At 42.7% G+C, this 22,700-nt stretch overlaps 1 long non-coding RNA gene across 1 annotated transcript; it reads left to right on the top strand.

Annotated features, from left to right (window-relative positions):
* Positions 1-219: 219 nt before the first annotated feature.
* On the top strand, positions 220-19,503 carry LOC144308384 (uncharacterized). Its single transcript, XR_013374846.1, has 3 exons — positions 220-372; positions 12,750-12,945; positions 19,294-19,503. It is a non-coding gene; the product is annotated as an uncharacterized LOC144308384 (long non-coding RNA).
* Positions 19,504-22,700: the final 3,197 nt, after the last annotated feature.

The following is a 22,700-nucleotide window of genomic DNA, read 5'->3' as shown; positions in this document are numbered from 1 at the left end:
GTCTCTGCTTCTCTCTCCTTCTGTGTGTCTCTCATGAATAAATAAATAACATCTTAAAAAAAAAAAAACAAGTTCTTAGGCCTTACTGCATACGTGCCGCGTGAGGAACTCGGAGTGGGGCCCGGCATTCTGTGATTCCCCAAGCCCTCCAGGTGATTGTGATGCACGCTGAAGTTTGAACCATAGGCCTATATGAACGTTATCTCCTGCAGGCATTTTGTCGCAGCAGACAGTGGTAGCTCTGAGGCATCTGGGATGAGCGGTTTCTTGGCAGTCATCCTTTACACTCTGTTTGCATTTTAAATAATACGTGCTCGTTTCTTCCCTGGCATCTCTGCTTAATGATAAAGTGGCACTCTGGCTGTGTAAAAGGTAAGTGAAACTGTTTCTTGGTAAGTATACATGTAAAGTCATATAAATAAAGGGAGACAGGCTCTTTAGTATCCGTCTTTCAGCTACTTTGATTGTGTGGCTGGAACAGGCACTCTGATTAACTCTCCCCTCCGCTCCAAATCAGAACATTTCCTGTCTGTTATTATGCACCCTTTCAATTGGTTTGGAATCTCAGCCTGTGCTTTGTGGAATGTTCCATGATTGCAGCATGGTGGCAGGGCCTAGTTTCTGATATGTCCTTCGATGTGAATCAACTTAATGACCTTGTGGTAGGATCGTAGGCCTCACTGGGCCCCAGGTAAAGGTGTTTTTTCAAAGGTCAGACCAGCACTCACCTTGTGACCACTAACACATACCCATGAATGCTGGCCTCGGCACTTACGATACAGCTGAGGGTACGCACAACGTTTTGTTTTCCTTAGGGGACCCAACAAGCCAGACCTGTAGTTAATGATGATGTTGAAGTAAAACTGGTTGGCTGGAAGACGGATGGGACTACTAAGGAAAAGAAATGCTTTTTGGAAGATATGGATGATGAGCCAGGATTTGCTTAATGGCTGTGTGGATGGTGAGCATCAACTTCCCAGGCCACTTCAAGCTTTTGTTTCCTCATCTGAAAAGTGGATATAATAACATAGGGAATGTACGTCTTAGGGTTCTTGTGAAAATGAAGTGGAGTTAGACATGCAAAGCAGAGCATCTGCAGCCATAGTTTAAACACTTATAAATGTGGATGTGAGCACACATACATTCGTAATCATTCCCATTCGTATATGCTCTTGCATGGCTATGCACATACATGCTCACACACACGCACACTAGTATATGATGGAATAGTAGACTAGTCCCTGAATAGGAGTGATTGGATCAGGGTGTCTCTCGCACTATTCCTTTCTTTCTTTCCCTCTGCATTTACCTTTGTCTTTGCCTGCTCATTGTCACTTTTACCTTATAGTGCATGGTCATTCCCACTAAAGCACAAATGTCTTTGGGATTGGTCATGCTCAACCATCTGTGCTTTGCTGTGACTTGGGGTGGGGGTGGGATGGGACATTCAGAGCAGCAGGCACAGTGGGCTTAAGAAAGCATCTGAGAACAGGAGTGGGACATAGAAGCAGATTCAAGTTGGTGCTTGCCTCCCTCACAGAGTGCTCAGGGCTATACAGAGCAGAGGGAAGGCCACTCTGTCCTATGGTACATGGTGTCTCTTGGTGGTTTCATCTCTCTGTCCTTTAGAATCCTGTCTCTTGGCACATGTTTAGATGTGGGTCTTCAGTCATCAGGGTGGGGACGTGCCCCTGGAAGCTTTCGCAGACCACCCTAGTCTGGCTCCTGCCTTCCTCACCCACCTTGGCAAGTTCCGCTCTCCCCTTGGCTCACTTCTATGCTTCTTTCATGGGTCTTATTTCAAAACGCTGTGTTTTCTGTAAGCCCAGAGCCTTTGCATATGCTATTTTTGCTGCCTGTAGTACTTTGCCTAGTCTCTTGGCCCAGCTACGTCTCACTTACCCTTAGGGCACTAGGCTGGATATCACTTCCTAAGGAGATAGCACCAGACTCTTCCACCCTAGGGTTGTCTCAACTGTGTGCCCTGTAATGATACTCTGTCTAAGAATTTTTATTTTATTTTTTAAAGATTTTATTTATTCATGAAAGACACATACAGAGAGGCAGAGACATAGGCAGAGGGAGAAGAAGGCTCCCTGTGGGGAGCCTGATGTGGGACTCGATCCCAGGACCCCAGGATCATGACCTGAGCCTAAGACAGACGCTCAACCACTGAACCACTCATGCACCCCTGTCTCGGAATTTTTAATCCATATATTCCCAGAGCTTGACACAGTGCTTATTAGCACATGGGATGTGTTAATACTTGCTGTTGAATAAGCAAGTGAGAGTTAGGAGCTGGGAGGAGTGAGGAGGAAACTGGCATTGGGTTCCTTTCTTTGACTCTTCTCTGTCCTGGTTAAAATGCATTCCTGGACCCCCAGGATAGAAGCTATTCCAAGAGGAAAATGGCTACAGTTGGAAAAGGGGAAAAGAAAAAGGTATGATCACAGTTCATGTGAATTTCCTTCAATTCTCAGGCATGACAAGAAATCTCTTACCCTATCAGCCCTGGGGGCTCAGTTGTTAGCTTATGGCTCTGGGAATTTATCTTCCCCATAAGCCTAGTTCCAAAATGGGTACTTTATAAATCTTAGAAATAAACACGCATTTTACCTTCTCTAGCTTAGTAGGTGGGAGCTCCAAGAGTTGCTGGGGATTTGAACATTTCTTTCACAACACTGTGCAGGAAGTGGTTTATCATTTTACTTTGAGTTGATGTTCCTGGTAATAACATTCACATACTAGGATGGAGGCAATTGTTTAGCTGTCACCCCCAAACTTAGTCATACCATTGATCTGACATCAAAAAGTACTTATCCTATTGATCTAGTGTCAGATGGGTGGAATAAGACTAATAATGGGCTTTGATTGATAGCTCAAGTTGACAGATTATCAAGTCGCATTTTCCCACAGCCAAACTGCTGACAGGCTTGCAACTTTTCCTTGCCCACACAGATCCCCTTGACCTTTAACTTCTTGTTACATGTGCTAAATCCAGTTCTCATTTGGATTGGAATGCTCCCAATTCAGCTCATTTAAAATGCACAGACGGAGAGTCTAGAATTATCTAAACCTAGCTAAGACCATTACACATATGAGGTAAACAGCAAATATTTGTTTAATGAGCAAATAGGCAAATTTAAATGTATGAGTTGTGTACCAAGAGAGGTGGTCAGGTGACACTGACCATGGCATCTTAGGTATTCAGAGGTAGTCTGTCACAGCAGCTGAGACCAGCTTGTGTCAGCCATGACAAATAGCCCGAGCACTGATCAGAATAAGGAGGGGAGGCAGGTCCTTATGTGGCTTGAAATCAGGGGTGCTCAGAGGAATCCAGGCCCAAGGTCCCACCCTTGGCACTTTAGCTCTATTCTTTAAGGACCTACTCCACTGTGTCTTCTTGGACAAGAAGCAGCCACGGGGAGCCGGTGAGATGAGTATAATTTCTGCCTCCCCTCAGTCCCACTGAATCAGAATCTGCATTTTAACAAGATTCCCATTAAATTCATTTAATCCCATTAAATCATTCCCATTAAATGAGTGGTTCTCATTAAAATTTGAGAAGCACTGGTTAAAGAATTTCATCCTTTTATTTATTTATTTATTTTTAAGGAGGCTCCACACCCAGTGCAGAGCCCAATGTGGGGCTTAAACTCCCGACCCTGAGATCAAGACCTGAGCTCAAGGTGAGCATTAGTTGCCCAACTGACTGAGCCACTCAGGCACCCCAAGCTTACTCCCTCTTAAGATACAAATATCTCGGGGCACCTGGCTGGCCTCAGTTGGTAGAGCATCCAACTCTTGATCTCGGGGTTGTGAGTTCAAGCCCCACATTGGATGTCGAGATGACTTAAGTAAATAAAACTTTTAAAAAAGATGCAAATATCTTAAAGTAAAATCCTTCCTAAGACTGTAGGAATTTAGACTCTAGGTCTTTGGTCCTTAACCTCCAGGTATGACCTTTAGAAGGTCAGAGTTCTTAGCTGTGAGGAAGAGAAAGCTTCTTGGGCTGATCAAAGTAGTTGATTAGAAAGACTATTTCAGGGCAGCCTGGGTGGCTCAGCGGTTTAGCATCATCTTTGGCCCGGGATATGATCCTGGGGTCCCGGGATCGAGTCCCACATCAGACTCCCTGCATGGAGCCTGCTTTTCCCTCTGCCTCTCTCTCTCTGTATCTGTCATGAATAAATAAAATCTTAAAAAAAGAAAGACTATTTCATAGTTCTCAGAATGACTGAGAAGGATGGAGAACCAGGTTGAGAAACCACAACAAGGGCTGCTGGTTTGCTAGGACTCAACAAAAGCTCTACCATAGAACCAGTTTGATGAGGACATTGGTGGCTGCCATGGTCACCGAGGCCACTGCTGCTGCTACTGCGAGGCAGTGGAGCGCTGGGCCCTCTCAGGAGGGCCAGTTATTTGTCTTTCTTTCTTCCCAATTTGGCATCCAGTGATGTTCAGTCCATTTGGAAGCTTGATATCAGCTGTGCCAGAATTCTTCACACCATGGAAATCCACAAAAGGTACAAATCAACGCTTTGTTTTTGAGAGCTATTTATCAGTACATCACTGCACTGAGTCCATTACTGGTACCACTGCCCCTGCTCCCTCTGAAAACTAGGTGTTGCTGCTATAGCTGAGTCAAGGTGGATATTTACCTGTCTGCCAGCCTTTTTTGTATCAATGGCTTGAGGAAGATATCATTTGATCTAGGTCTTGATCAGTGTTTCCTACCTTTGGCTACACAGTGGAATTTCCTGGAGAACTTTAAAAATTATAATGCTGGGCTTCCAACCACAGAAATTCCGATTTAATTTGTTTGGGGGAGAGATTCTTAAAATGTAGTCCCAGGACCAACCATGTGAGCATCACTTGGAACCTTGTTAGAAATGCAACTTCCCAGGCTCCAACCCAGATGTACTGCACTAGGAACTCTGGAGGTGAGGCCCTGAGTTGTAATAAGTCCCTCAGATGGTTCTGATGGAGCTCAAGTCTGAGGACCACTAGTCTGGGGTGAGGTGTGGGCATCTGGACTTTATTTTTTATTTTATTTTTAAAATGATTTTATTTATTTATTCATGAGAGACACAGAGAGAGAGGCAGAGACACAGGCAGAGGGAGAAGCAGGCCGTTCGCAGGAAGCCCGACGTGGGACTCAATCTCAAAACACCAGGATCATGACCTGAGCCAAAGGCAGATGCTCAACCGCTGAGCCACCTAGGCATCCTGGCATCTGGACTTTAAAAGGAATTCCCAGATGGTTCAAAAGTGCAGCCAAGGTTGAAAACCACAGGGTTAATAGCTTTTAAAGCGCCCCATATGTCTGCCTTTGCTTTAGGGACTGCAGATGATTCCTTCGGAGGGAAAGACCTATTCACAGAATGGTAGGTTAGGATTAAATAGAGTCAGAAGTCCACATTTGCGGTGAAGATCGGTAAATTCCAATTTGGACGCTCAGAAGTCAAACATACAGGTTTTCTAATGACACTCTTCTGTGGGGTTGTCAGTAGAAGACTGCCATTGGAGAATATTTCACTTGGTAGTTTCTAAACGCTAGGACTCTCAGGTCAGAACCACATGGGGTACTGGTAAGAACACAGAGTTTTTGCATTCACCTTGCATTCAGTCAGCTTCTGGCGGGGTGGCATTAGGTAGAGCCTGGCCAGCTATCTTTGTAACAAGTTCCCCCACACCCCTCTCAGTAACACCTTTTTAAACCTCTGAATTAATCTGAAGAGGAGGAGGGGCTTGACATTTATGACTTAAATGCCAAGAGAGGCATTTTTGGTCTGGAGCTGATGCTGTGTTTACTGCTCATAAAGCCCTGACAAAAATAAAAACCACTAGCTTCTAGCAAATTACAGAGGATAGGGGAAAACTTGGCCATTCCAGGGGACCATTCCACACACTCCTGGATTTGAAAATGGCAAAAAGCTATACACGCTGGGAATTTTTTGGTTTTATCTTTCCTGAGTGTATTTGACCTTGTGTTAAGATAACGGGAGAGAAATGTAAAGAAGCAACTGTATTTTCACTTCAGTTTTTATTGGGTTTAGTAAAATAATGGATCATTATTTAGTATTTAGTATTTTATTGGGTTTAGTAAAAAATGGATCATTAAAGTTTATATTTTGGCTACTTTTGGATTGGAGCAGAAAAACTTGTGGCAAGACTTCTTGGAGAACATTGTACTGAGAAGATCTTATTGTTTTAAAATTAGAAACAGTACATTCCTGATTTCAGAAACATTGCTCTCTTTGGCTCTTTCTGACAATTTTGAGAGATAGGTACATCTATACCCAAGATGAGGAAGCCAAGGAGTACATTGCCTAGACTCTTAAGTGGTGAACCTGGGATTTGAATGTAGGGGTTTTTTGTTTGTTTATTTAACAGAACTGTGAAGCTCAGGATTTCCTCCCTCTAACTTTTTGTGATTGAGAAAAAATAACATTGAAAGTTTTTTTTTGTAGTGAGTTAGTAGATGTCACACTATAGATTCCTTCCTTTTGTAGCGAGTTGGTGGAAATCACACTATGGGAAGGAACCAAGGTAGAACGAAGACAGTTAAGATGAGCTAGTTGATCAGAAGGCCAAATGAGGTTATTTGGTTCTCCAGTGGTTTAATCAGAGCCAATAAACCATCAGGGACTGTGAAAGAGATGAGCTGACAGCTGTGGAAATAATCCTGGATGCAATTTTAATGCTAACTGGCTCCTGGTCCCTGGAGGTACAAAGTCCAAGACAGGTTCAGGCTGAGTTGGTCAATTAAGGCCTGAGGAAGGAATTATGTTTAGATTAAGCAGTGACTGGTTATACTTGGAAGGTATGAAAAAACGACCCCCCCTTTTAAAAGAAGGTTGTAAAGTTTGAAAAGTGTTAATGCTGTGTTCTCTGTGAGTTAAGTAAAACAAATATGACTATTTTACGGAGAGGAAAGTGAGCCTTAAGAAGGCTCTGGAATTTACCCAAGGTCAGAGATGATAGAGTAGCAGAGCTGACTGGAATTTTCTGACTCTTTCTCACACTGTAGTACTTAAATATATGTTTTAAGGGATTTGTTATGGGATTTGATATGGGATTTGATATGAGATTTGTTAACAGTTAAATCTTACTAGAAATTGTGTAGTTCTTTTGTATTAATTGGTGCTCATGCTGGTTAATGTTTATGCTTAGTGATTTAAATGAGACTTTATTGATGCCTGAGGCCAAGTTCAGATTTTGATTTAGTTGGACTGAGGTGTGGTCTGGGATTTGGGATTTTTAGAAGGTGATTCTAATATGCAGTGAAGTGGACTAGAAAACTCACACTCTCTTATTCTATTATCTTCTCCTTGCCCTCTTTTGGCAACATTTTTGGGAACATAAGGCTATAAACAGTGCACCTTCATTAATCTGTCAGCATAGTAGTAGACCAAGTAGTAGCCTGGCTTACTCACACTTCTCAATGGGAAACATAAATTTCACACTCACTTAGTGAAGTTTTGAGGCTAGCTCTGCTTTGATTCATCCAGACACCTTCCTGAGCCTGCCCATACTTAAAGTTCAAAAGTTGGCCAATTTCCACCATCATCAATGAGGCTTTTATTTACTCTTCTAATTCTGTGGCACTTGAGACCTTGTCTTGATGAGAGACATTAGTAGATGCAAAAAGATGTTGTTCTTGAATTTTTCCAAATGTTTATGCTTCAGTTTCAACACCTTGTCAAATGGAGAGAACAGCACCAACATCTCAGAGCTAATGGGAAAGTTAGATGGGATGAATTTATGCAGATCACCTAGAACCCTCAGTGACACCAAGCAGCTTTTCCTAAGTGCTGGCTATCACAACTACGCACCTGGTTTTGTTTTCCTCAGGATTTAGGCCCAACTAAGACATTCAAGAACTGAAACACCAATCAGGCTGGAAGATCTTATTCTAGCAAGTAATTAGTGTGCAAAAGAATGGTATAAACAGGGTCCAGATGCATCATACAGTTAATTGCTGTTCTTTTCAAGTGGGGTCATGGAATATTTGTTGATTTGAAATGACATTAGCCAGAGTTGAGCTTATTTACCCACATGTTCTCAATATGGAATCCCCTCGCAGTCTAGATTTCTAATAAAAATAATAGTAGGTAAATTTTTCATTAATTTAGATCTGAATTAGTCAAGCAATTGATCTGCATAGATGTCAGCTTAGAAGCCTAGTGTTTGTGTTAACTTCCAGTCCTTTCCCTAACAGGCTGTTTGCCGCTTCCCGGATTATCTGCTTGCAGCTGTCAGGTGATTTTTAGTTCAATTTTATTTTATTTTATTTATTTATTTATTTTTTAAATTTTTTTAAATTTTTATTTATTTATGATAGTCACAGAGAGAGAGAGGCAGAGACATAGGCAGAGGGAGAAGCAGGCTCCATGCACCGGGAGCCCGAAGTGGGACTCGATCCCGGGTCTCCAGGATCGCGCCCTGGGCCAAAGGCAGGCGCCAAACCGCTGTGCCACCCAGGGTTCCCCAATTCTATTTTAGATGCATTATTATTATTTTTCTAAGTGTTCACTTTTCTTGGTGAAAGAGGCCCATTTTAAAGGTGTCCTCTGAGTATTTGAATAAAATTGAGTTTTTTATCTCCTGAAAGTAAGGGCAAGGGGAAATCGAGAAATATTTCCTTTTGGACTTGCAGGCTTTTCTTCTGAGACCCTATGGCAGTAAATAAACAAACTTAGAACAACAACAACAAAAAGCACCACTGCAACATGTGTCTTGTCACGTTCTGCTCACCCCTACACCTGATTTCAAATGTAAATTGCACGGCATTTAGCGCTAATGAAAATACTCTAGTGAAGGAAATTGTTAAGATTTTCTGGCGCTCCTGTAGGGGTAATATTAAAACCCCCGTTCCTAACATCTCACTCTGAGAAGACAAAAATGTGCACTGAGAATACAAAAGCCCTGTTGGCATCTAAATGTGGGCCAATTAATTTGCTGTTATCGACGTATGGGTTTATGAGGAGATGTAAAAGTAGGACCCAGGAAAGCTATTGAGATCCCCGTATTGCGGGGCTCCTTGACCCTGGATTTTCAATGCTTGCTTAATCATGGCATTCTGCTTTCTATTTATTTATACAGTTGCCTCAATGAACAAATTAATAATTATACAGCACATTGACAAACATGCCGGGTAATATTTGCCAGATTTTAAATTAATTTAATTCAAGGGCCACTTCATTTACAGGATTCATCCGCACATCAGGCATCAGCCCTTACCTCGTTGCTATTCATGCTACACCAAGATTTTTCATCATTTCTCCCCTTCCTTTCTTCTCTGCAGACAAAGACAGCACAACTTGCCATGCCAAATAAATAGACACTAACAGGCAGGTGGAAGACAGATAGATGACAGACAAATAGGAATATAGATAAATGCACAGATGACATAAATTCAGAAGGAGGGATAATAGCTGTTACCATGATATGTGGAAAACAATTAGATTCAACTAAATTCTCGTATTTATTTTCTCTTTAGCTCCAATTTGCAATTTATCTTCTCTTGTTTCACACCCACAAACCTTCTTCACAATTTACAGACTGGAAATTCAAACAAATAGCTTATCATTCCAGAAATGATCACTCTTCTTGGAAATAGAAAAACCATGGAAAAATGGGATGTCGCGAGCTTGGGCAGCCAAGCAGATTTCTGGTTGCTTTGTATAGTAGTGAGGTTTGAGTGGAAGTCTGAGTGAGACTGGATTATTACACTGAAGAGGTCAGTTGCCTTTAGAAAAATTGCAGTTGAACCATCAGACGTAATCATATTAGGGCACACGAGAAAGAAAGTTTTTAATTCCCTTGTGGTATTTGTCATTTCTACACTTGTAGCTAAATATGAAACCTTGGCTAATAGGAAGGAGTGACACTGTGGAAGTTAGTAAATCTGTTTTCATGTAAATGCCTTCACTCCATATGTCAGCATGTAAAAATATTGACCTCGCCTGGGTTTTTGCCATCATAGGAAGGGCTGGATGTCCAGGGTTTTATCTTTTTTTTTTTTTTAGAATTTATTTTTTTTAAAATTTTTATTTATTTATGATAGTCACAGAGAGAGAGAGAGAGAGAGAGAGGCAGAGACATAGGCAGAGGGAGAAGCAGACTCCATGCACTGGGAGCCCGATGTGGGATTCGATCCCGGGTCTCCAGGATCGCGCCCTGGGCCAAAGGCAGGCGCCAAACCGCTGCGCCACCCAGGGATCCCTTATCTTATTATATTCATGGACAGTAATAAAATCTAATGCAGTCAAAAAAAAATCTAATGCAGTCATAAGAGGGTAGCTCAAATAAGAGAACTGCAAACCAGATCCCATCTGAGGGTTTGCAAATTATTTTTCATGCTGCTCATGCTCTAATATTTGGGGCATTAGCTAGTCATAGTCGGCTCACAGGGTTTATGAATGCGTATGAACCAGTTGGCAGTTCATACTTAGAGGAGTTGAAAATTCTTCCTACGTTATGTTCATAAATTGTTATGTATCCTGTGTGCAGATCAATATCTATCACAGGACTATCCTAAGATTGGTAAGCACTTTGTATGAAATCAGCACAGGATATGGTTAATTGTATCTTAATACCCTCTACCACCCAAAATATGAAAGTAGATTAGTATTGTTTGTGTGTATACCACACTATTGAGAGAATTTTGTTTTTTTCTCATGAATGTGTTTATTCATTACAATTGCTGTAGTTTTTTCTGTGTGGGGGGAGGTGGTGTTGATAAAGATAAGTCTTTTTGGGGGAGGCAGTAAATAGTAAGCCTAGGATTATATTGCAGAGTCCAAGAATACTCTGCATGTGTACACAGCTGTTTGTCCTGATGAGATTGTTATTAGAATATTATATTTTCAGTTTCTAACCATGGATGGATGCTTAGGTACAAGGCTGTAGGATGGCTCTTTTTAAAAAAATGTAGTAACCACTTATAGAAAAATCCGGCAAAGACTAGGCAGATAATTTTAGTGCAAACTGCCTTTTGCTTCAGTACCCGAGATAATTGTCTCAATCTCCTTTTTACTCTGCAGGGTCACGGATGTCAAAAGGCATTCCCACATGAAAGTCAAAATTGTGCAATATGTAGCCCAGAAATTATGTGTCTTTGACTAAAAAAACCCGGGTAGACCTATATGCCATAATAATTATAAAAATTATACTAGCATTTATTTGGTTATATTAATATGCTATTTGTATTAACTAGTTTTACTAATTACCTAATTACTGCCCGCTAGGGTAATTACTCATCTTGATGAAATGAATGTTGAAAGGTGAACTTCTAGGCATGAATTTGGTGACCATTTTCTTATCCAGAATAATAATGTTGAGGGCAGATGTTCAATTCATTTAATACTTTCATTGATTGCAGAGTTAGAAGGAGATTATAAGGTGCAGTTATAAAACTAGTGTACCGAAATAGGAGACTGGAGCAAATAGGTGTACATTAGGAGCACTTAGTGGTGTTTCCTTGATTAAAAGGAGCATTAAAATGGATGTTTCAAAGCCATTTTATGAAGGTGTAGGGGAAAAAGCAAGGATGTTGACACCAGACGGCCTGGAGTTTGAATCTTAGATTCCTATGACTTGGAGGAAAGCAACCTTAACCCTTTGAGTCTCACTGTCCTCTTCTGTGCAGTGGCCACATGGTGTTCGGTGTCCTTATCTAGCATCACTGTGAGAAGCGAGTTAGATGATGTTTGCAAGTATATGGGACTGAGGGAGCAGCTTTTGAATCTATTATTCTCCAAGATTTGGATATTGTAATCTTGATACACAGTTTAATTATTGATAATAAAGCAAATTTTGAGATAAAAGTTATTAGGGTGACTAGTGGTGTGAATAAGAGAGAGAATCCCTATAACAAGTGTGTTTCAACAGCTAAAGCCCAGTGTCATCAGCCCTAAAATGTTCTGGTCCTGGTTATATAAGACAGGTGCGACTTTGGGCATAGGTGCCACCTGTGTGACTATCAGCATCATGAAGGGAACCATTTGGTTCCTTTTTTTTTTTTTTTAAGTAAACTCTACCCCTAGTGTGGGGCTCAACCAAATGACCCAGAGATTAAGAGTTGCATGCTATACAGACTGAGCCAGCCAGGCACCCTGAGACTTGGTTCCTTTTGTCTAATCTTATATCTTTAGCACTTACCATAAATCTAGCACAGTATGCCTAATATTTGTTGAATAAAGGAATTAATGGATGAATATCTGTCTAGATGCTTGTATAATAAATGCATCATATTCTTCGTGTTCTCCATGGCTCCTAAGGTCACCTTGGGGAGCACATCATATTCCTTGGGCGATATGACATTATCTCTATGGGCAACTTTTGCATATGTTAGCAGCTGCGATGGACTGGTGTAATCTACACTGCCAAGCTCTTCCCAATACAGTGTTCAAGGTCATACTAAAATAGACCTTGCCTCCGTTTTGTTGTCGTAGGTATGCAAAGTATTTCACATCCCAGCTTCCCTCTGCAGCTGGAGGCCAGCATAGCTAACTCTGGGACCAGGCGAGAGATGGGGACCCAACTCATCCTAGAGGGCATGTCAGATGAGCCTTTTTTAGTTGGTGCAGCGGCTCTTTCTGCCCACATTAAAGGGCTAACTGTGGGGATTCAAAGGAGAATAAGACAAAATCACTCCCCAGGGAGTCTGTGGGAAAACCAAACAACCAAATGACTTATTGCTACCATGCAATAAATGCTCATGAGTCCATGTTCAATTACAGAGGAGCACCTGTCCAACCCTTCCTGAGATGATCTGTCAGAGGGCATGAAGGCAACATGGGATGTCTCATAAGATGAAGAGCTTATTGGGTTGACAAGAGGGAAGGGCTAGTCCAGCAAGTATCCTTGAGAGAGTCTGCATCATGTGAAACCCTGCCGCCCTCTCAAAGATGTTGGTCTTATGAAACGTGGAGTTCTGTGAGTATCAGTAACTGTGACTAATACACTCACGGTGATGATGCAGTTAACTGCCAACACCATCACCAGCAGTGATGGTGCATCAACAGTTGCAAATACCACCATTCCCCTGATGGACGGAAATTTGGAATAACACACAAATGGGGGGTGGGAGCAGCGATTACTTGGAAAATTTTGAGTGGATGAATTTTTTTCTTTTAGGAAGCAACTGTTTTTTTTTTGTATGTTTGTTTGTTTTTTTCTTTTTTAGGAAGCAACTGTTTTAAGTTGCAACATGCTCCTTACTCATCTGGTGGGAATAGGGTTGCATGCAACATTTCAGCGACACATTGAAACTCTAAAGAGAGGTACACCCATATAGTTGCCTGAATTTTTGCCTTACCAAAGGTCAGAGGGGGCCCTCAATGTAGGTCAGAGACAATGCTGGCCATTCATTTCTCCCTTAACCTAATGAACTGTACTCCCGTCTTTGCTTCCGGCTTTCACACAAACAAATAAACGGATTGGGACCTTGTGTTTTATGCAACGCAAGCAAATGAAGAATTTTTTTCTTTTTTTTTCAAGAGCTTTTAGGTACAATTCCAATCATTTCTAATACATTTAAAAGCCTTTTAAAGAACAGCCTCTCTCCCAAGAATTGACAGCCAAGACAACACCATGGGGGAAAGGACGTGGAAGGGATTGAGGTGTAGATGTACTTGGCTGAAAGAGCCTCTAAATTATGTTGTCAAAAAATTATAGCAACACCATTTTAAATGCTTTTCCTCCTATAATGCTCTCTCCTCCAAATCTTATGTCTCTGGGTTGTTTGTTTTGTCTGATCCACCTACAAGGTGAAGTTCTGTTGTGTGTTTGGGGAGGTCATTTCTTACAATGTTAAACTGAGATCCCAAGGCTCCAGGCAGGAAATGTCGGCTGCTAGTGTAACAGACCGTGTTTATTCTTGTTAACCATTGACCTGCTTTTTGGAACTCTTCCCTAACTGCCTTGATTTGTTCTCATGTGCTCAAAGTACTTTTGAGCTTATCACGCAGTCCTGATTTGAAGTCTCCGAGAATGCTTTCCTTGGAGGATTCCCTTGGAGAACCTGGGGAAGCAAGGGAGATACGTAAAGTGAGGCAAGGGGGCTTCGGAATTCCCTGCATTTCAGGACAGTATGACAGTAGCTGAGAAGTCAAGGCACTCCTCAGTCAAGAGTGAGCATCCTCATAGGGAGGTTTTTAAGAGAAGCCATTTCTAGACTCAGTATGTGAGCAGAAATGTTGCCATCAGTAGGACCTTTAGGTGAAGGCATTAGGAACAGGAAGTGCATAAGAGGGCCAGGATGTTACGGCCTGGTTTTTCACATGCTTAGATACCCTCAAATGCCGAGTTTCTTAGGGCCTGATGAGAGTCCTGTGGACTTCATGTCAGCCTCAGCAGCTCTCTGGTTAAGGTTTTCTGCATTTGGCCATCTATTCATGTATCCATCATTGAGTCATGAAACATTGAGCACCTACTGTATTTCAGGCTTTATGCTAGGTATTTGGTGCTGTGTGTTTTAAAGGTTTATAGTCCAGAGGCCCGAGGACATTCCCCGTTTGATTGTTGCCAGCAGAGATCGAGGACTTCTGGTTTTGGTCCATCCCTCAGTGCTTCCTGTCAGTCCTTTCACTGACTGGTTTATTCTTCTCTCAGAGTTGTTGCAACCATTATCCACTCTCTTTGAACCTGTTCTGAATCTCTGAGCATGTATATATTATTATTATATTCCCCCTGTTTGAAATATCTGGTGCTATGGACTAAATCGTGCTCCTCCCCCTCTCGTTTGTGGAAGCCCTAACCCTATTGCGATGGTATTTGGTGATAGGGCCTTTAGGAAGTAATTAGGTTTCAATGAGGACATGAGAGCAGGGTCCTAATCATGAGATTTGTACCTTCCTAAAAAGAGACCCCAGAGAGCCTGCTCTCTCTCTCTCTCTCTCTCTCTCTCTCTCTCTCTCTCCCTCTTTCCATGCAAGGACACGGCAAGAAGGCAGCCAGCTACAAGCCAGGAAGAGAGCTGGCCATGCATGCACTTCGAGCTTCCAGAACTGTGAGAAATAAATTTCTGTTGTTTAAGCCCATTCAGTCTGTGCTATGTTGCTATGGCAGTCTGTGTGGAGTGGCCTCTCCTTGCCTGGTTAAACCCTGACTGATACAGTCATCAACAATTTAGTTCTTACTTTACTGCACTTAACCTATTGAACACTGTTTTTAACCTTGTTAAATTCTCTTTCATCGGCTTCTGTGTTGGTTGTTAACTTTCTGGGTTCTTCCCTTACCTCCCAGACCATTCCTTCTCCATTTTCCTCATGCTTTTCCTTCTTCATCCTCTCTTCAGTATCCTCTGGGTTTTAACCTTCTTGCTTTATGTATTCTCCTTGGGTGGCCTCGTCAGGTTCAGTGTGCTCATCAAGTGATTCTCAATTCTAAGCTTCAGTTCTGATCTCTCTCCTGAGTTCTAGACCTGTATATCCAACTATACAACTCTACTATATCCAGATATCTCCTAGATATCTCTACCTGAATATCAGAGTCAGCATATCCAAAATGCTCACTAAACTGTCTACCAAACCTTCATATCCCATGTTTTCTTTCCCTGTGAATTAAACCTGTGAATTAAAGCCAGGAATCCAAAAGTTGTATGGCGGCTCCTGCTGCTCCTGCCCCCGACCCAGTCATGTTCTAATGGGTCTTTACTTCTTTCTTTTTAAAAATATTTTATTTTTTTTTTCATGAGAGGTACACACACACACACACAGAGGCAGAGACACAGGCAGAGGGAGAAACAGGCTCCGTGCAGGGAGCCCGACACGGGACTCAATCCCGGGACCCCAGGATCACATCCAGGGCCAAAGGCAGGTGCCCAATCATTGAGCCACCTAGGCACTCCTGGGTCTTTACTTCTAACGGTATCATATGAGTCTTTGTCCTGTTGCTTCTCCCTACTGCTAGTGGATACACATCTTTCTTTCCTTGCTTTTACTATGATACCAATCTCTGTATTGTTCTCTCTGTTTCCAGTTTTGACCCACCTCTCCTCTGCTCCATATCAGTACCAGAGTGCCCTTTCTTAAAAACAAATACAATCATGTTATTTCTTTGTATGAAATTATTCAAAAGTTTCCCACTGCTTCAGGAATAAAGTTAGGCGGGGCAAAGTTTTCTAGTGCCAATATTTCTTGGTTCCTGGAATTCTAAGACTCTCCCTACCACCCCCTTTAACAGTTAGGGCCCGGAGGGGGCTCTGTTCCATGCATTCAGGAACTCTGGCTTTTCCCACCTTGTGGATCCATCCTCCTCCTCTAGGTCCTTGGTGGCTGATGGGTAAGAGCATGAGGGTTGAGTATGACAGGATTTTTATGGACCACATTTGGAAGTGGTACACATCACTTCTGTCTACATTCAGGACTTAGTCATATGGCAACATCTAACTGCAAGCTGCAAGGGAGGCTTAAAATGTCATCTGGCCATGTTCTCCAAGGTCAGAGGAACAGCCATGGTTTCTGCCACAGTGAGCAGAAGAGAGGTAGTCTTTGGCTTCAGCAACTAGTTCAGGAGTCACTCCTCCCAACCTTTCCAGCCCAAGCTCACTCTGCCCTGTGTAACCCCGCTATACCCTAATGTGGCCTATATTGTATATATCATGCTCTATTTCACTTAGTTCTTTACATGGGTGGCAGTGAGGGACCCATGCCTTACTGTTCATGGTAACCTTAGCACCTAACCCAGTGCCTGTGCCAGAGTCAATGCATAATAAAAACTGTTTGAATTAATTATTAAACAAATTAACTGTAATTCTCTGCAAGGTATTTTAAATATGCTTCAATGGTAGTTATCTTAATTTTGCTAATTTTCATCAAGTCTCTGTTGATTTAATTCTTGCATTAAGTCCTCCTTTGGAGCCTCCTACCTCATCAAAAGAATAAAATTCTCCATACCTTAGGTCACTCAGAAATTAGGTTTAAAAAAAAAAGAAATTAGATTTCAGGGCTAATGGACACATGGAAACCCATTTTTTTATCATTCAGTTGGGAAGATAGCCATTAATGAGGGCAGCAGTTGTCAGTTGAGTAGGTAGTGCATTGGGTTTAAAGGGAGCATCAACTCACATACAGTTCTGAGTGGGGATCAACACTGATGGATCAGGCTTTTTGGGTGTCCAATACACATGTTCTGCAGGGGCTGCCGTGAGGCCTATGAGGGGGGCTGTGGAGGAACCAATCAATGATTCTGTCTGGGCCACAAGTGCTCTGGGGGCTTTGGAAGAGTGATTCATACAGTGCTCTTCAGAGGATGTTCTCTTGTATTCTGAGCCAGGGACACATAGCTTAATGTAGAGACAGAGAATGAAATTGCACTCTAATTGCTCAGTGTGCAGAATTTGCCCAGTCAGGCTGATAGAGTGCAAGTATGTCTATAAAGTGTCGTAGAAAAATGTTTGCCTTTTTAAAACTTTGGCTGTTTAGCCTGATAGACACTTGAGGCACAAAGGGACTTTAGAAATCACTGATCCAATGATCTTCAAGTCCTGATGCCCAGGATTCTGCAGAGGTGGGTTGAGTGTGGGAGTGGGGAGGTGGCGGGTGGGTCTGGGCTGCTTGTCCAGACATAGCCATAGCAGCTGCCTTTTGATCACTTTTGATCACTGTATTAGGATTCTGGAGACTTTCTGGAGATAAAGAGGGAGAAAGTTATTGCTAAAAATATTTGAATACCTCCTCATCTTATAATCTCTTGTTTCATAGATGAGGAAACTGAGAGTGAGTGAGTCAAAGTCACATACCTGGTTAGCAGTGGAGTGTGTGGTGGAAGCCAGATTCTCTGTTCCCCCAACCAGCAACTTTCCATGCAGGTGCAATGATTCTTTATGTCTAATTGAACTTAGAAGCAAATTAATTTATTTTAGGATGACCATATTACATATTTTGTACACAACACATTCTTTTTTTCTAAGATTTAATTAATTAATTAATTAATTAATTAATGAGAGAGTGAGTGAGTGAGAGGGAGAGAATCTGAAACAGACTCTGTCCTGAGTGCAGAGCTCAACTCGGGCTCGATCCCACGCCCCTGAGATCATGACCTGAGCCGAAACCCAAGAGTCTGCCGCTTAACTGACTGAAGCACCCAGGAGCCCTCGTACACCACACATTTTTATTTCAGATCACAGGCGTATATCACACAGCTCTTCTAGAAAAAAGAAAAGCTGCAGCCTATGATGGGCAGAATTTAAGTCCCTGGCAGCCACGAGAAGAAGATGTAATTGGACTTGAAATGTCCCTTTAAATGCCCCTTAGAGATTGCATCTAACACCCTAAATTATGGAATCTTAAAAATCTCCCATTATGGAGAGCATGGTTCTGTTCAGTGAATGCCCATTTTTCTGTACTCAGAGATAAATTAAAAATAAGCACGTTTGCAGATGCCAGGGACTGATGGGAGGGATGTGCTGCCTTTGTCACTTTTGTAGTCAGAAGTGCTTGGGTTGCTAGTCTTCCCTCCATAGTGCTCCCTTCAGCAATTAGCCATTAGGTGCCCACAGCTCACCCCTTCACCTGCTCAGAAGTGCTCCCACTACCTTCCTACCCCCATCCCCGGATTCTGCATATCCATCACGCTGGGAATTTTAAGTACATTAAGCAGTGTTTTTAGAAGGCAAGAATAAATATGATTTCATCTATAATCAGTGAATTTATGATTTTTTATGAAATGGCTGAATGAGAAGCAATGGATAATGTTTTCAGCTGAAAACGGATGTAGCAAGACTTGTGAAAAAAAGCTCACAGGCAGTTTTATTGGCTGTGTGTGTGTGTTTTTCTTAAATCCTGACATGAGGAAAGGAGAGGATGCTGATATCTTAAAAGCGATGACACATATCATGAAATGATTTTGTGGGTTTTCTGTGGTAAGTGGATGTGATGCTATGATAAAATGTAGAGATAATGGGCAGGTACAACGTCATGCACTTCTTGATGCACTTTGTTTTTTTTTTTTATCTTTTTTTTTTTTAAATTTATTTTTTTATTGGTGTTCAATTTAATAACATACAGAATAACACCCAGTGCCCGTCACCCATTCACTCCCACCCCCCGCCCTCCTCCCCTTCTACCACCCCTAGTTCGTTTCCCAGAGTTAGCAGTCTTTACGTTCTGTCTCCCTTTCTGATATTTCCCACAATTTCTTCTCCCTTCCCTTATTTTCCCTTTCACTATTATTTATATTCCCCAAATGAATGAGAACATATAATGTTTGTCCTTCTCCGACTGACTTACTTCACTCAGCATAATACCCTCCAGTTCTCTTGATGCACTTTGAAATTCTCAGTTTCTACAGAGCTTTCTTCAGTCTGCTTGGGGTGATGATGACCCTGGGGGCACTGGTGTTCGACAGATGGAGGTGCAAATCTTAGTTCATGCATGCTGGCACTGAAGATTATCTAATCTTGTCAAGCTTCCTCAGTTTTATCATCTGTGAAATGGAGTAAGAAAAGCTTCCGGAGACAGAACATGGAGGACTCCTAACTCTGGGAAACGAACTAGGGGGGTGGTGGAAGGGGAGGAGGGCGGGGGGTGGGGGTGACTGGGTGGCGGGCACTGAAGTGGGCACTTGACGGGATGAGCCCTGGGTGTTATTCTGTATGTTGGCAAATTGAACACCAATAAAAAAATAAATTTATTATTAAAAAAAAGAAAAGCTTCCTTATGGCCTCATTTTAGAGATTGAATTAACCCTATATGTGAGGGGCACCTGGGTGGCTCAGTGGTTGAGCACCTGCTTTTGGCTCAGGTCGTGATCCCCGAGTCCTGGGATCGAGTCCCACATCAGGCTCCCTGCCGGGAGCCTGCTTCTTCCTCTGCCTATGTCTCTGCTTCTCTCTGTGTGTCTCTCATGAATAAATAAATAAAAAATTAAAAAAATCCTCTATGTGGAAGCTGGTAGCACCACCGCCTGGCACATCATAGCCATTAATAAGTGTGAGTCCCTCTTTTTTTGAGTGTGCAGTAGCAACTTAAGGTCAGGTTATTTTAATGGAGATATAGCATATACTATAAAGGCTTATAATGAATAAGCCACATTGTATAGGAAAATAAGACCTAAGCGAGCTAGATCTTCTGGGTTTTTCTTCCATGTTTGCTCCAATATTAAGACCCTGTATGTATAGCAGTGTAGCAACTTTATTTCAGCTCTTTCCCATAGGATAAAAGGAATTAGAGCTGAAGATGAAAACCAAAAAAAGTATTAGTAATAATTGACCTGGAGAAAAAGCAAATGATTTTTCTAGAGGAAGAACCAACGAAGATTGGGTATGAGGGTTGTGGATGGGGAGTGGGGGCAAGGAGGAGAGATGTGCCAGCCATCCAGCAGAAGACTGGGTGTCACTTTCACCAATTACCACTGTTTGGGTGTTTGTTGACTGAAGAGTCAACACAATACAGTGGCTTCTGAAAGTAGGACACAATTTTGTTGAAGGGAATAATATTAGGTTGAACCACATGAAATCTCCATTTTCGAAGGCCAAATTCAGTCAAATATTGGCAATTTCAAATGACTTGACTTAACATTTTGTCCATCAGGAGGACAAACATCGGAATGAGTTGCTACATGGAGGCTGCAGGGTTTTTACTCCTGAAGATATTTGATCAGAGACTAGACAATTATTTGTCCTGGGTGATTTAGACATCGAGTTCCCTGAAAGCCGGGGGTAGATGAGATAATCTGTCAAGATTAATTTATCTGCCTGTCTTCTTGAGAACAACTCTATTCTTCTGGGATGCTAATAGAAACTGTGGGTAGAATCTGGGCCTTTATGGGAAAGAAAAAAAATCTGTCAATATTTTCCTCCTCCACTGTTTGTTGCAGGGACATTTCTCCAGATCAGGGGTTTTCAACCTTGGCATTAAATGACATTTGCAGTAGGATACTTGCTTGTTTGCTGTGAGCAGCCATCCTGTGCAGTGTAGGATGTTTGGCAGCATCCCTGGCCTTGACCCACTAGGTGCCAGTAGTACCCCCCCTGTGTTGTAAAAACTCCACATATCTCCAAACATTGCCAGATGTCCTCTGGAGCAGGGAGAAAAATTGTCCCTAGTTGAGAACCACTGCTCCAGATTCCAGCCCCCAACCTGAGAACTTGTCTACTCGGGTCCTGCAAAATGTAAGGCCTGACACACCACGAGCCCTGTCTCCTTTTTCTGCCCTCCAATCCTCCCCTTGGATGCTCTTGGGTGTTTTCATTGAGACAACCTGCTCACAGATTCTGAAATGCTGAGAGGTTCTTTTTTAAGGGATGCTGGATTGAGATTTATGGAAAACTTGAATTTCTGGTGGGGACTCTGGTTACCATCATCATCATTGTCATCTGTTATATATTACCTTCTGGGGCTCTGTGACAGGGTGTTATTGCTTCTTCCTACTTGTCATCTGTGTAATGGGAACCTGCCTGGTCAGTTTGCCCCTCTGCCATTTAGTGCTGAAGTAGTCTCCCCGAGGCATTGCGCCTAACGCCCCATGCACATGCATGGCATCAGGGGAGAATCTGGCTATAAGCTGCATTCCTTTCTTTCTTTCAAAGATTTTATTTATTTAAGAGAGAGGGAGAGAGAGAGAGAGAGAGAGAACAAGCTGGGGGAAAGGGAGAAGGAGAAGCAGACTCCCGGCTGAGCAAGGAGCCAGATGCATGCTCCATCCCAGGACGCTGAGATCATGACCCGAGCTGAAGGCAGTTGCTTAACCGACCAAGCCCCCCAGGCGACCTCGGTGCTTCCTTTCTTCTCCCACTGGAGACCTTCATTCACTTGCCAGGTTCGGGAAACGACAGTGTCCAGAAAGTAGCTGAGGGGTTGCGTGGTCTGAAGTGGCTGGTGGGATATCTCAATCTCTCGGTGCATCTGCTTGCGTATGCTGGGACCCGAGGAAGGTCTGGGGGGCACACATGCCAACGCCCCCAAGGTGGCTGCTGCCGCTGCAAATGAAGCAAGCTCCCCCTTCTCTTAGTCACTGTCTCCCAGGCCCCCCCGCCCCCATCTACTGAGGGCAGGGAAGGGGAGCGCTGCTCATATAAGGCCAGCTCAGAGGGTGAGCAAGCGACTAGTGAAAAGGGCTGGCTGCTGCTGCTTTTTTCTATGCTGCTGAAATCCAAGCAAGCTCCCTGCCCTGTGCAAAAGCATAGCAGTGTTGACAGCTGCGAATATATGCGTGAATACTTTGATGGCTGCAGAACACCGTATCAGGGAGAGTCCAACCTTCTTCCCGAGGTCATTGATGGAGCAATCTTGAATCCTGTCCTCTCGCACTGCGTCACCTTTTACATCAGAGGGTCCTAGCCCTGGCTGCACCTTTGAATCACGTGGAGAGCTGGTAAATAATTTGGATGCCTGGTCTCCACCTCGCACTAATTAAACCAATCTCTAGTGATGGGCCCGCTCGGGCATCAGTACTTTTAAAGCTCCTCAGCTCATTTTAATGGGCAACCAGGGTAAAGATCATTAGGCTTTTTTGCCCTGAAACATCGCCACAAGATTCCTTCATTTCTGTAGGTCAGTGGTGGTTATGTGTGACTGTGCATCAGAATCCCTGGAGGGCTTCTTAAGACAGGTTGATGGGCCCCATCCCCAGAATTTCTAATTCAGTGGACTGGGATGAGGGCAGAGAATTTGCATATTTAACATGCTTCCTCGTAAGGCTGACGCTGAGGGTGCTGCTCTTGGGACTACCCTTTGAGAAGTGCTGCT

This window comes from Canis aureus, chromosome X (genome assembly GCF_053574225.1).
Source record: "Canis aureus isolate CA01 chromosome X, VMU_Caureus_v.1.0, whole genome shotgun sequence".
NCBI classification, from domain to species: domain Eukaryota; kingdom Metazoa; phylum Chordata; class Mammalia; order Carnivora; family Canidae; genus Canis; species Canis aureus.
Note: the sequence above shows the minus strand (reverse complement) of the source record. Positions and strands in the feature narration are given on the sequence as shown.